Consider the following 15,412-nt stretch of genomic DNA (forward strand, 5'->3'; position numbering starts at 1 on the left):
AGGAAAAGGAGGAGGAGGAGGAAATCTCTAACATTAAGTAGTTAAGTTGTACCCATCAGGGATAAAAGGACACTGAACAAATTTGGTTTCTATAGCCCTCTAAGACAAACCATCCATTTCCCCCAGGCACAAGTTTTCACATATACCTGTTAAATAAGACTTATATAAAAATACTGGTCTGACACAGTAGACAATGCCATAAGGAGATTCAAAACGCTATTATAAGAAGGCTTTATAAAATATTGTATAATGTAAATTACAACAAAGTATGGAAGATACGCTTGATATATAGAGATATATATAGATATACTAAGCACATGTTCAGACTTCGGATGAATGATTTATTATAAAAGCCAGAATTTCCACTGAGAAAGTCTAGAAGGTAAATCTATGACAGGATCTTAAATTTATGTGTCTTTTTGTCTCCCACCTTTGTATCTTTTTGTCTCCCACCTTTGTAACTTTTCAACTAATTTGCTTATTAAATTAAAATGTTAGCTTATTTTTCAAACTAAGTAGATTAACAACTGGGATTGAGCTCAGTAGTAGTGTGCTTCTTTTGTATGCACAAGGCTCTGGGTTTAATCCCCCTTAACACACACACACACACACACACACACACACACACACACACACACACACACACACACACACACACACACACACACACACACACACACACACACACACACACACACACACACACACGACAAAAGAGTATAAACTGTAAAACAACAACTCTTTACCCTAAACTCAATTTTATTTTATCACTATTAACAAAGCCTTCTGTGCCCTTGTAGAGAAAAGCTTATACATATGTACATATTGCTGGGACATGTACACTTTTATTCTTGGTATCCATTACTGGAAAGATCTCATTTCAAATAATCCAAGTTTAAGGCAGTGTAGTTTTGGATTACCAAAGTCTGGCATTGCTTTTAGTAATGAGAATAAAATAATAATGCTAGTTTTTAATTTCTTACCAACAAGGTGGGTAGAACAAAAGACAAAAAGGTTCTTTATTAAGGAAGCCAAATCTAGGATGGAGTGTAGAGCAAAAACACCGTATTGTTTGTTGGTTAAAGAGACAGGAAAGTCAGCAGTTAAGGAATGACAGAGGTCTGGTTCTGGATAAATTGGAGAGACAAACCAAAGGAGACTCTTATTAATTCTTGTTCCATAAAAGCACTTTGGTTTCATATGCAAAGAGGGCACCTAAGAAAAATGAGTTTGAGAGGACTAAAGACTTCCTGGATAATTTGTGGAGAATGAGGACACGCACAAAGATTTTGAGACAGAACTTTGAGCTTTTTTCCCCTCAAGTATTTAAATAAACTGAGTATACGTTCTCTTATTTTCCTCCACTGAAAGACCCAACCACACTAATAAAGACTTGAGTCTTGGTTGTTATTTTTTATTCTTTTATCTTTAATCTACATGCCAATGAAAAAAATGGGAAGGTATAGAAAAATGGGAAAGAGTCAGGTGTTGATGGTATACACTTATTATCTCCGCTATTCAAGAGGCTCAAATTTGAGGATGGAGATTTGGAGCCAGCCCAGGCAGAAAAGTCTATGAGACTCTTGTCTCCAATTAACCACCAAAATGTCAGAAGTGAAGGTGTGACCCCAGTGGTAGGATATCAGCCTATCAGGGAAACAAACAAACAAACAAACAAAAAGAAAACTAAGAGACAGAGGCCAGGCCCTGAGTTCAAGCTCCAGGACTGGCCTGCATGCAAACATATACACTCATGCACACATGCCACACGCACACACACACGTTAGCTTTTCAGCACACAATATGGTGAGAACTATTTACCAGACATACTCCCACTTTGGTGTAATAAGCTCTCTCTTTCCTCCATAACCCACCATTCTTCTCTCTGTTATTTGGACAGCACACAATTCAAAGGTTTTATTACATGAAGATGGATGGGCTTTTAAGGACCTTTTTGAGTCTTAGACTGTGGGTCTTGAAACTATATAGTCATTTGTAAGAAAAATTTCATTCTCTCTCTTCCAATCTTGAAAGCTCAAAACACTTCCACTAGTGACTCCATTGTTACCCACATCACTCCTCCTCCTCCTCAGTGATTTACTGCAATCATCTTCCTTATTCTCACTGCAATCATCTTCCTTATTCTCCTCTTACAAATAAAATCATTTCAGACTTTTAACTTCTCCTGTCCCTTCTATTCTGTTGAAAGAGCTACAATACCTTGCTGTTTTGAGTTATCTAAGAAACTTCTGGACACTTAAGCTGGCTGCCAGTGACTCATTCAAGAGGCTGAAATCTGGAGGATTGTGGTTCAAAGTGTGATTCCAATGGTTGAGCACCAGCCAAGAAAACAAGCAAGCTAAGCAAGCTGGAGATTCTAAGTTCTAAATCCCAGTACTAGCAAAAAAAAAAAAAAATCTGGGCACTTGGTAAAAACCTGTCACTCCCTAAAGGCAAGGTTCTTTGTGTTGACAAGTAGAAGTGTTTGCTCAGCATATTCTCCTGATCTCCCTCTGGCTTTTATAAAATGTTATTGAACTGGCAGCCTATTATCTATTAGCAGACAAGATTGTCTCAAAATGGCAAGGGGAAAAAAATCTCATCCAAATAAGTGGAAAAAATCTAACAAAAAAAATATGGACAATATAGTTATTTTTTTCAAATCACTATACCTCTTTTAAAAAAGAAAATCAACTTAAATGTCTGGGTCACTGATAAGTGAACAGAAATTTGAGTTTTTACTTAAAAGTGAATCACAGTGGAGAAATTAATTTGCTTCATTTCAGGATGAAGAGTCACGGTTCATAAATTCTTATGGCTGGTAGAACGTTCTAGTGACTGCTTCCAGAAATAACCACAGAAGGGTACGCTTTTCCCAGACAATAGAAGAACTGTCTCTTCAAAATTCATTAGGTCATTAGCATTTCTCCCAAAGGGATCGGTCACAGCCTAGAACTACATGTGAGGTGAGTGACAGATCTGTTCCCTCACGGAGTTATTAAAGCCTAATGGGATGATTTCTATTTCTAGCAAGATGGTAGACTATCATTGATATTCTTTCTTATGTGTGAAGCACTGTAAAACTAGATTTTAAACAAATCACCACGGAACACGCAAAAGGTGCCACAGTATGAGTGATCTCCAAAAAGTTTGTAGAGATACCTCGTACACAGGACCCATCCTTCTAAGACAGCAAACTTCTAGTGGCTACACCTGAAAGGTGTAGACAGCAATAGAAACAAGATCTAAGTTTTCAAAGGAGAAAGGTGCTCAACTGTAAAACTTAGAATCTCCTCCCTAGCCCCCAAAAGCCAGGCGATGCTCTGGTAAGGTAGTGATGAAGACCTTCACCACACAGCCCAACCTTATCAAACTGAGCAAATACAATATTCTCATGGTATTTTTCTCTGGCTTCATTAATGCTGGAGAACACATTATGAGACTGGAACAGGGTAGAGGGGGAAACATTTGGCAGTAGATAACACATGGTTGAAGTGTAGCTTCTAAATGCTAAAAGGCTCCTTAAGCCTCTTACCAAAAGAACTAGAATCGAGAAAAGTCACCTGAGAAGATAATTCTGAGTTCTGGACCTGGACAAGACTGTTCACTCTTGATGCTTTGGCCATAGATGAGAAGTTCTGTTTTCCATATGGAAATGTTAGGGGGCATGTTGAATGGAAGAAGCTTCCTGAAGCTAAAATAGTCACTTATTTTTTACTTCCTTTTTTATTTCTTTTGTTGTTATTGGGTTTTGGTTGGTGGTGGTCTTGTTTAGGGTTTTTGTCATTTGCGAGGACTAGGCCTTGAACTTGGGGCCTCATGTTGCCACTCAGCTCTTTTTTTGCTTGTGCTGCTCTACTACTTGAAACACACCTCTATGTCCAACTTTTTGCTAGTTAATTAGAGCTAAGAGTTTCCTGGATTTGTCTGTCTGAGCTGACTTTGATCCAAGAGTCTCAGGTCTCAGCCTCTTGAATAGCTAGGATTATTGGTGTGAGCCACATGCCTTTCTTTTTAATTCCTATAGTTGCTAGGAAGAAGAGCACTTTCCTCCCTCATCACTCCCTCCAAGTTCTTCTCTTCACAGAACTTCTGTTCACAGGACAGGAGGGACAAGGAGTAGGGACCTAGATAGAGACTGATGGTTAAAGGGACTCCAGTTACCAGTTATGTGACCTCTCTACCCGCTCACCTGCCTTATTAGGAAAAGCCTGAGGAATTAGTCTCATGTAGGAAAACAGATCTATATTTACCTGTGTCCAATTAGTAGAAATTTATTCATCTCAACCTCTGTTTTCCAGCTGATACCAGATGACAGGTTGGAAGCAGATGGAGAAAGTTTCTAGTTGTAGGCAAGCCAAGAGCAACTGGTGATTGGTACATCTCTCTGGTTGGTCTCGAAGATGAATCAGATTCTGTCCTGCCTCCTGTTGGCAGTAGGGAACTAGGTGATTTGAGTTCCCAGGGAGCTCAAGAAAGAAGTGTGGAGGAAACAAAACTTCTTAAAAGTACCCAGAGCAGGCTGGGAATGTGGCTTAGTGGTAGAGTACTTGCCTCACATGCAGGAAGCCCTGGGTTCAACTCCTTGGTACCACAAAAACAGAAAAAGCTGAAAGTGGCACTGTGGTTCAAGTGGTAGAGTGCTAGCGTTGAGCACAGAAAGCTCAGGGACAGTGTCCAGGACCTGAGTTCAAGCCCCAGGACTGGCAAAAAAAAAGTACTAAGAGCAAAAACAAACAAACAAACAAACAAACAGGGAGGGACCCAAGACTTAAGATATAGAGAGAAGGATCACTTTGAACCACTTGGGAAAACTATCCAATCCACTTGAGGAGACTGGCCAATCCTAGCCGAATCACATACTCCAGCCTCATGGAATCAAGAGGCTGGAGCAGCCCCTGAATTAAACCCCAAGGACCTGGACTCTGGGAGAAAGAGAAAACAAAAAATAATCTGTCCTCATGTCATCTGGGATGCCTAGAAAATCTCAAGCCCCCAAATTGATTTAGCATTGCTGACCCCCAGAAAAACCTACAGAAGCTAATTAAAATCCTCTAAAATACAAGTCACTTTTATCACCATCAGCAAAAGCCTCAAATCATTAAATAAAAAATATCATTTATTTTATTAGGCATTATTATTTTATTACCAGTGTGTGGGAGCAGGGGGAATGCTACCAACTATCAATATAAGACTCCATTCATTGTAAAACACATCTTTATTTCAGAGACTAAAATGTAACACTATGAACATCATACAATGGATGGAATATGGAATTTTGAATCAGGTTCTTATGTAGCCCAGGCTGGCTTCAAACTCACAACCCTCCTACCCTAGTCCCACTGGGTGCTGAGATTTATAGGCAAGGAGTATCATGCCCAGTTATGAATATATTTTTTCAAAATAATACTCAACACCCATTCAAAGATAGCTAAGCAGACATGAAAATAACAACATAAATATAAACAATCAAGAGAACCAAAGCAACTCGGAGAGGGGGAATGCTTAGTTAGATATTTCAGAAGAAAAAATTTCCAAGTATAGAATATAAACCATGTCTGCTTAGCAAACTCAAGGAGATAAAAGCTGAACTTAAAAAAAATAAGAGAAGGGCTGGGAAGGTGGCTCAGTGGTAGAGCGCTTGCCTTGCATGCCTGAGGCCCTGGGTTCGATTCCTCAGCACCACATAAGCAAAAAGAAAAAAGCCGGAAGTAGCGCTGTGGCTCAAGTGGTAGAGCACTAGCCTTGAGCTGAAGAGCTGAGGGACAGCGCCCAAGCCCAGAGTTCAGGCCCCAGGACCAGACCCAAAAAAAAAAAAAAAGAGAAACTCAGAGCTCTATAAAGTATTGTCACAGATTGCAATATAATTACAATGTAGTGTAACATTACAAAAAGAACTACATATCTACAAGAGAAATTCAGTAAGACCAGGAATGCAACAAACAGATGGATTTAACCGCAGATGAGATGCAGGTGAAGACACACACTGTGACTTGGAAGACAAATCATAATAAGAAACTATTCAGAATGTAGCCTAAAGACATGTTTAAAAAACAAATAAAAATGATGTGAAACACAGAAAGGGGGTAAGAGGTTTAGAAGACACAGTGAGGAAATTTAAGATAACAAAATGACTTCACAGAACAATGTTCTCCAGGAAATAGATGGGGAGTTTGAAGGAAGTTGCTAGCACTCCTCAACCCAGCTCCCTCAGGACCAACTGTGCAATGGGGGCAGGCCACATTGGCAAAGATCCAGAAGTAGTTGGCAGTAGCTAAGTATGTACCCAAGGGTAGTTATTTACTTTTCTGTGCATCACTTCTCTTGTTGGTAATAGAGATGGGTAACAGCACCCACTTCACAGGCTAACAGGCTTAGCAGATTCTGATAATGTTGGCTTCTGCAAAGGGCCACACTCTCCATTTAAGTTTGATCAGGAAGCCACAGGCAGCTCCACTACTGTGAATGAGACCAGATCACCCTACACCTGGAAGTCTCGGTATCAAAATCATAGAACATAGGGTTGGATAGAAATTTCTTACATCCATTATATCTGTGAAATGAAAGGCATACGGTTTTCTCTTTGAAACACAGCTTTCTATATACAGATGGATTTTCTTTTGTTGTTGGTCATGGGACTTGAACTCTGGGTATGGGTGCTGTCCCTGTGCTCTTCAGCTCAAGGCAAGCACTCTACCGCTTGAGCCACAGCACCACTTCTGGTTTTCTAGTGGTTTATTGGAGATATGAGTCTCATGGACTTTCCTGCCTGGGCTGGCTTTGAACCGTGATCCTCAGATCTCAGCCTCCTGAGTAGCTAGGATTACAGGCATGAGCCACCGGTGCCCAGCTTACAAATGAATTTTTTTAAACCACCACACCCAAATAGAAAAATACGTAATTCTTTCACATTCACACACACATGCAGACACGCATGTGCATGCACACACACACACACACACACACACACACACACACACACAAATACAAATAGGAAACAATCCTATAGAAAGTTGTTATTTGGGTAACCAAAATGCAAATGAAAACAACAAACTTATGAGGTTTTGTTTTTGGTTTTGTTTCTGTTTTTCTCGGGGAAGCATAAACACAGAGTTGCTTGCACACAGCCATGGCAGGGAGAAATCAAGAATAAACTTACCATCTACTAATAGCAAAATGTTATTTTAAATTAAGGAGCTTCCAAATAGTAAATTATGCATCCATTAAAAATTACATCTTACCAAGAGTTTATACTATAAACTGTTCTAGTAGGAACTGAAAAAAGAAAGCTAAACCTTACATTTATATGTACACTATGGTCTCAGTTAATTTGGATGAATTTAAAAATGAACTGACAAAAAAATAAATATAACAAAATATGAATGGGGTAATCACAGGTAGATTGTAGATTTGTTTCTGCTTCTTGCTATTTCTCATAATGAATATATATCACTTTCCTAAGTAGGAAAAGAAATGTTTTCCTTCTTTTTCCAATGTTGGGCATCAAATCCCAGACATTAGTCACATTAGCCAAATGTATTACATCCTATCCCCTAAATACTCTCATTCAAATTACTTACTGTAAAAAAAAAAATATTAACGAATACCAAGCTGGGCACTGGTGGCTCACACCTATAATCCTAGCTACTCAGGAGGCTGAGATCTGAAGATCAAGATTCAAAGTCAGCCCAGGCAGGAAAGTCCATGAGAGTCTTAGCTCCAATAAACCACTAGAAAACCAAAACTGGCACTGTAGCTCAAGCAGTAGAGCGCTCACCTTGAGCTGAAGAGTGCAGGGACAGTTCCCAAGCCCAGAGTTCAAGCCCCACGACCAACCAAAAAAAAAAAAAAAAAAAAAAAAAGAATACCAAGCTGGTGACTGATACTCATAATCCTACTCAGGAGGCTGAGATCTGAGGACCCAAGTCTGAAAGCCACCAGGGCAGGAAACCCTTTGAGACTCCACCTCCAATTAACCTGCAAAATGCCAAGCTCAATGTGTGCTCATCTGGTAGAGCACCAGCCAGAAGCCAGTAGGACACCACAAGAGAACAGGCCTAAAGTTCAAGCCCCAGAGCTACCAAAAAGAGAAAAGAAAGGAAAGAAAGAAAGGAAGGTGTTATCAAGTAATCTCATTCCACCTATCCACACAGTACTACCTGTGTGTGTGCACATACCCTTGCTATAGATGCAATTATTTTAAATCTATGCATTGGTCTGTCAGGATTAGGGGCCCTGGAAATGAGGCAAGGCATTAAGACTTTTCCTACCTAGAACTCCTCCACCAACAAACTCTGGCATCCAGGAAGACAGAAGCAGTGCCGAGTTTCAGAGATGTAGCAGATTCCTGGCTCCTGCCCCAACCTCCTCATTGACCTCTGTGTAACCCTGACAAGTAATCTTATTCCTCTCAGCCTCCATTTCCCCATTTATAGAAGAGGCAACAAGAACTGGCTAGGGGCTCCTAAAATCTCTTACTAGAGGCTGGGAAGGTGGCTCAGTGGTAGAGCGCTTGCCTTGCATGCCTGAGGCCCTGGGTTTGATTCCTCAGCACCATATAAGCAGAAAGAAAAAAGCCGGAAGTGGCGTTCAAGTGCTAGAGCGCTATCCTTGAGCTGAAGAGCTGAGGGACAGCTAGAGCGCTATCCTTGAGCTGAAGAGCTGAGGGACAGCACCCAGGCCCAGAGTTCAGGCCCCACGACCGGATCCAAAAAAATAAAATAAATTAAAAAAAAATCTCTTTCTAGACTACTTTCAGTGAATGTATATAACATCGGTAAACAGATACCAACACATGAATTTTTTTTAGACAAATCAAATCAGCTTAAATATAAGAGGAAGACTGGCTACAGTCTTTTTATGTTTATTAAGCTAGACATAGATATATTGATAGATTAGCCTCGCACAAAGCCTCATGCATTCACAGCAACAATTTCAATATTCTCTCCCTAGGTTGCTTCACAGTCAGAAAAATTAACTAATTAAGAAATGAGTCAAAGCCTGGTGTCAGTGTTCACACCTGTATACCTCAGGAAGCTAAGACCTAAGGATATACTCCGGACACAAAGATTTAAGGATCATGGTTCCAAACCAACCTGGTAAGAAAATCCATAAGACTCTTATCTCCAATTAACTACTAAAAAAGCCTAAGTGGAGCTGTGGCTTAAATAGTAGAGTGCTAGTCTTGAGCAAAAAATTCTCAGGGACAGCACTAGGACCAGCACATGATCTTCCCCTGCCCCCCACCAACTCACCCACACACAGAGATAAGTCTAAATTGGAGAGTTTTTCTAGGTTTTAGTATTTTAGCTTTTTTAAGCCCTTAAATTGATTATCCCTTCTCCACCCACACTCCCTCCCAAATAAAGAGAAGATAAATATTTCCCACTTAGCTTGTTTCAATACAAGAAGCTCTCACACCAGCTTTGGGTGTTCCAAAAGATAAATGTGAACCAATGAACTCTTACTGTAAACTTTCCAACTCTTCCAATGAGCTGAAGAAGAGTTTCACTTACTTTCTGGAATGATGACTTGGTACTGCCCAACCTCACAAGGTGCTACGAGTCACTTCTACGCACAGGTTGAACTCAGCCTCTTGCTGGACATGAACTCATCTGGCCCTCATTCCTACACAAACGCTGCTGTGACCTGGCCTCACTGAAGATATGAATCTTCTTGCTTTTAAGGACAGACACTACCAAAAGTACAGGGTATGCTGAAATTAACATTTCTATTTTGATCCATGTGCTAGATTTAAGCCGACATTTTGAGAATCTGCCTTCATGGAAGCCCACCCTGGTATCCTTCTCATGCAGACACGTTTGTCCAATCAGAGCCCTTCAACTGGTTTTCCCAGAACCCTTCCAAGGCCTGGTCATTTCATCTTTTTTTGTCACAGTACTGGGTCTTGAACTCAGGGTTTCATGCTCTTGCTTAGCTTTTTTCTATTCAAGGCTTACACTCTACCATTGAGTCATGTCTGAGTTTTTAATGATTAATTGAAGATAAGTCTCATTCCCAACCCCCACCCCCCACCCCCGCCCGCTTAAAGAAGACTGGGAGGCACCCAGGACTGCATAAGCAGCAAGTCCCAGGGTATCAGGCAGGCCACAGTGCTGAGTTCTCCCCTGCCCACCCCCACCCCTGCCACTTCCCTGCTCCTGGGATGCCCACCAGCCACTGCCCGGTCAGCAGACTGGGGTGATCCTGTCTAGTACTGCCAAATGGTTCTGCCACCCATACTTCTGGAGATAAAGCTGCCATGTGCGAAGAGGAGAATTGGGGTGGGGTTGCTCTTAGTGGGGATGGTAGTGGTGGTGGTTCTGGTTTTGGTTTCTCTTTTTCTTTTTTCTTTTTTGGCCTCAAAAGATGAAGTTAACAGTACAGTAACCAGCTTAGAATAAGTGGTCTAACAAAGAATATTTGTGAAGTAGACATACACATATATGCATACACTTGTTAGTGACCATTCTCCCATTTGAGCCATACCTCCAGTCCCCACCACACATTTTTTTTATAGGACTAGGGCTTGAACTCAGAGCCTTGCAGTCACTAGGCAGGTTCTCTACCAGTTGAGCCATGGCTCCAGCCCATTTTGATCTGGTTATTTTTGAATATACCCTTATGTCTCCCCATCCCCGGTCCCTCCTGAAATGTGATCCTCTAGCTCCATCTCCCACATACTTGGATCACAAGTACATACCATTAAACCCTGACTTGTTCTTTCAGATAGGATCTAGCTAATCTATCTTGCTTGTGGCTCAAGCCACAATCATCCTGATTTCTAGCTGGGATTATAGGCATGGGCCACCACACCTGGCCAATATTGTTGATTCTAATAGGAAAGTACTCATCTGGAAAGTTCCACAAAGCTAATCACACATTTCAGTTACCTTCTTGAAAAGATCCAAGTTACCTTAAGTCCTCTGCCAAAAAAGTGGACACAGCTATGTTATAGCATACTGCATAATAACCAGCACCCCCTTAGAACATCAGTCCTCAGCCAGGGCTGATGTTGCTCCCCAGAGGACATACAGCAACAACCAGAGATATCTGGAGTTGTCACAGTTTCGAGGGAGGAGCTAATACGGAATGGGTAGAGGCCAGGGATGCTGTTACACACCATCAATTCACAGGACCCCTTCACAGCAAGAAGTCATCTGGTCCAGGGTCTCTGTCAATGCCATGGCTGAGTTCCCAGCCTCAAAGTAATGGCCACATACAGGAAGAGAAGCAAGGGTTCCCACTGCACAACAACCTTCAGAGCTTGGGGTAGAGTATGCAAAGGCCAGGTGGCTCACCTTTCTGATATACTAAAAAGTAGTCCAAACACTGTCATCCTAGCTACTCAGGAGGCTGAGATCTGAAGATCACAGTTCAAAACCAGCCCTGGCAACAAAGTTCTTGAGACTTTTATCTCCAATGAACCACAAAAAACCCAAAATAGAACTGTGGTTCAAGTGGTAGAGCACCAGTTTTGAGCAAAAAAGGATAATGGACAGTACCCAGGCCCTGAGTTCAAGCCCCAATACCAGCACAAAATGTAAAAAGAAAAAAAAAGGAATAAAAAACCTCTGATGGAAGGAAATAAAATGAAAATTATGTGAATGGAGGGCCTGCAGGACCCTGGCCAAGTCTGCTCCATGGTGAGATTGTGGCATCATTTCACAAGTGCCAGGAAAGGACTTGCCTCTACCTTACCTCCAGCACCCTCTTGTCTGGGCTTTATCTTTCACAGTAGGTAGATGCAGCCTTTCATGCCAGAACGAGGTTTAAAGAGCAAAGACCCCCGGATAAGAGAACACAATGACCTACATTCATATTCAAGACATAGTGACAGGTGACAGACTGTTTTCCTGACACCTTTTCATACAAAGAAAGAAAGGTGGTGAAGAAGATGAGAGGCAGCAGGTCCTGAGGAAGGAGGAAACAGGTTGAGAAGCAGAAGGCAAGGGACCAGCGCAATACGTGTCAGCAAGTCCACAAACTTCCTGTGGGGCAGACAAGGAGGATGGAAACAAACAAAAAAATCACATTGTTGGAGATTACAGTCAATTGTAGCCCAAGTGGAAAAACTCCAGGAATAAACTTGAAAGAACTGTAACCCTAGCTACTCAGGAGGCTAGGATCCTGGTTCAAAGCTAGCTTGGGAAGAAAAGTTCTTGAGGCTCCTCTCTCCAATTAACCAGCAAAAAGCCAGAAATGAGATTTGGTCAAGTGGTAGACTGTCAGCCTTGAGCAAAAAAAGCCAAGTGAGTGTGAAGCTCTGAGTTCAAGTCCCAGTACAGTCCTCCCCAAAACAAACACACAAGCAAAACAAAACAACTGTAGACAAGAAGAGATGCCTCCAAAGCTGAGGCAGGAGACACAGGTCCTTGCAGCTGTAAGACAAAAACTGCTGAGTGATGCCCTGTCTGACACCTAACTCAGTTCTTGTCATAGGAAACCCAGGTCAGACAGGTGTGCTTGTGCAAAGAATGGAAACCGTTCCAGATGAACATCTACCAGATTCTCAAGGTTCAGAGGATGGACTGTCCTCCTGGCCTGGAGTCTCTCCCCTCAACTGGGGATGCAGGCTTTTCTACTTTTCTTGGCCACGACAAACCTAGTTCATCTCCCAAAACTAGCTTGCATTTCCTCTATAAATTCCTGGTTGGGTTTTTCACAAAGGACCAAGAGGCAAGATGTGAGGGGAGTTCGCAGTAAAAATACTATAATGTGATTTTCTCCATTTTAAACAAATTTAAAGTGGAGCTTAGAAATAATCGAGGAAGAAAAAGTTCATTATACCAAGAAACAGGGACAAAGAGCTTACCAAAAATTACTGGAGAGCCATGTAAAAAGAGAAAGCATAGAAGCATAGAGAACATTCTCAGTGTGCAATCAAAGAAAAACCACAATTCTTGGAGGTGAGACAGGCAGACAGACACAGAGTGGGTAGGTGTTTCCTGGCTTTTCCTGGCTGTCCAAGTTACTCTTTTGAGTTTACCTCAAAAACTGTTAGATCCTTTGAGACAAAGACTATGTGCAGATAACATTTCTCAGTAACGGCTGTGTAACAGTGCAACTGCTCTGATAGTTGGTGGTAGACTGAGAAGCTATGATTGTCTTGTCAATCTGGATCAAGATTCTAGGATAATCAGAATGACAGATTCATCAAATCTCTTAGAAGGACCCTTAACCCATTTGATACAGACCTCAGCCCCTCCCAGCCTTGTGCAATAATGGGGGTTTTCAAAGCCCTCACCCCCAGCCCGGGTGTGGAGCTGTCCTTCCTGGTGTCCCCTATCCTCTCCACCATCTATTCATCCTTTTTTATTTGACTCCCTGAACATGAGGGCTTTACTGTATTAACCTTTCTTTGTTCCCTGATAATTACAAGCACTTTGTTCAAAGGAACTGCCAGATTTAGGGTACTCCCCTCCTCTCCCTTTCTCCCCCCCCCCCACCAATTCCCTTGAATAGAGGGTAACTGAATTGGAAAGAAGACCCAAAGCAGGACTTTTCATTATTCTGCTCTGCTCAAAATAATGAGCACAGAAGCTACCGTCAAGTGAAGACCAGGAATGGAAGACTCAAAGGTCAGAAGATCAATTCTCCCCCCTTGCAACAAAAACAAAACCAAGAACAAAACATACCAAAAAAAAAAAAAAAAACCTTTTTGCGCGTAGTAGGCGCTCAACAAGTAAATAGTACAAGAAGGTCATCATACAGCAACCGAGAACACGGTCGGTACTCAGTAAGTACTTACCTATTCCATTGAAGACATTGGGTGTGCCTACAGTGGGTGCTCAATAAACACCTTTTGAAGGAAGCTGATTGATCTCTGGACAGCTGCCGTGACGTAGAAGCCACCACACCCCCCCAAGAAAGGTTATGGAATTGAATAGTAGCACTCGCTCTTTACAGAGCCGGGCAGAGGTGACATTAATCACCTCGCAGGCACAGATCCATGAATGGAAGTAGCGCTTTCGAGAGCGCAGGAGAGGCGCGTGACAGCGCGCGGCGGCGGGCGGGCGGGCGCTCGCTCATTCCGGACCGGAGGGGGGGGGAGGGCTCCCCCCGCAGCCGGCCGCCCGGGATGGATCAGTGGTTCGAATCCATTCACAGCCCAGGGGGCGATCAGCAACCGCAGCCGCCTCCAGCTCGCCCACTTGACACTTAGGGGCGGCACCTGGAACTCCCACCGCGGCCCCGCGCGCGGCAGCGCCCACCCCGGCTTCGCCCCGGGTTCCGAGCGCGCAGAACAAAAGCCAGAGCCCCGCAGGCTTTCGGATGGGCAGCCGCGGGGGAGCGCGGCGGGGGTCCCCTCGCTCTGGGGGATCCCCCCAATGGGTGGGTGGGGGGACTCCCCCCGCATGAACCGTTGGCAGGGAGGAAAGAAAGGTGTGTGTGGGGAGACCGATCCTACAACCGAGGTCCGAATCTGAACTCACAAAGCGACCCCCCTGCCGTGACCCCAAAGGTGCAGGCTGCTCCCAGGGTCGCCCCGCGGCGCCCGGTTCACGCCCCCCAGGGAGCCCCGCGGCCGCCTCCCGCGGCGAGCCGGCGACCCCCGGACGGCGCCCGCGCGCGCGGGGCGCGGAGCCCAGGGCGGCGGGTCCCGCTGGAGGCAGCCTCCCGCCCCGGCGCTCGCCGGCCCCGGCTGGGGGGTAGGTTCGAGTCCGGAGAGGCGGGGGTGGGGGGGGGACGGCGTGAGGGAGAAGCAGCCCCTCCTTGCTCCCCGCTTTGCCCGGAGCCCGCGGGACTCCGGGGGTCGCAGGACCCGGAGCCACTTACCGAGATGGAGCCCCGAGCGCGGCGGCCCGGGCGCGAGCGGCGCCTTTGTCTGCAGCCGCGGCGCCGGCGCGCTCGGCCAGGCGGGTCCCAGCCCCAGCGCGCGGCCAGCTCCCGCGGGCGCCCCGACAGTCCCCGGCTCGCGGGTCCCGCTCGGGCTCGGACTGCCACCGCGGCTCCGCCCCGAGCCCGGCCCCGCCCCCGGCCCGCCGGGCCCCCCACCTGCGGCGGCGGCGGCGCGGGGAGCCGGGCCCTGGGCGGCCCGGGCGGGGGCCTCCCGCGCGCGCTCCGCTCCGCCCTCCGCAGCCGCTCCGGGGCCGGGCGCGCGCCGCGTTCACCGGCCTTCGTGCAGCCAGCCTCCCGGAGGCAGCCTCACCTGGGCGGCCCCGTTCCAGGACAGCCGGGCCTTCCCGCCTGGGGGACACTCCCGGGGTCCTCTGCCACCGTAAAAGCCTGTCCTCCCCGTGCTGGGGAAGGGAGGGAGATGAGGGGGCGGGAAGTGGGGTCCTCTTGAACCCCCTGCCCAAACCCGACTTCACGATCAGGTTAACCGGTACGGCGGTGGGGGCCGTGGTGGGGGACAGGGGAGAAGGGAGACGGGGCCGGCGGGAGTCCGACGGCCCCAGTCCCATGGAGA

General features: G+C 45.0%; 1 protein-coding gene across 4 annotated transcripts in view; it reads right to left on the reverse strand.

Moving 5' to 3' along the window:
• Mapk4 (mitogen-activated protein kinase 4) overlaps positions 1-14,928 on the reverse strand; it is a 119,114-nt gene extending 104,186 nt beyond the window's left edge. For 2 of the 4 annotated variants that reach the window (XM_070029145.1, XM_070029147.1), the window contains exon 1: positions 13,751-13,921. The gene's annotated coding sequence lies outside the window, so the exon portion shown is untranslated. Of the gene's footprint in view, positions 1-4,253; positions 4,379-13,750; positions 13,922-14,778 lie in introns of those variants that run through there. The other 2 variants (XM_070029144.1, XM_070029148.1) reach the window with 2 other exon arrangements.
• Between the last annotated feature and the right edge of the window lie 484 nt (positions 14,929-15,412).

This window comes from Dipodomys merriami, unplaced genomic scaffold (assembly GCF_024711535.1).
Source record: "Dipodomys merriami isolate MVZ:Mamm:240054 unplaced genomic scaffold, mDipMer1.0.p SCAF_2, whole genome shotgun sequence".
Taxonomy (NCBI): Eukaryota; Metazoa; Chordata; class Mammalia; order Rodentia; family Heteromyidae; genus Dipodomys; species Dipodomys merriami.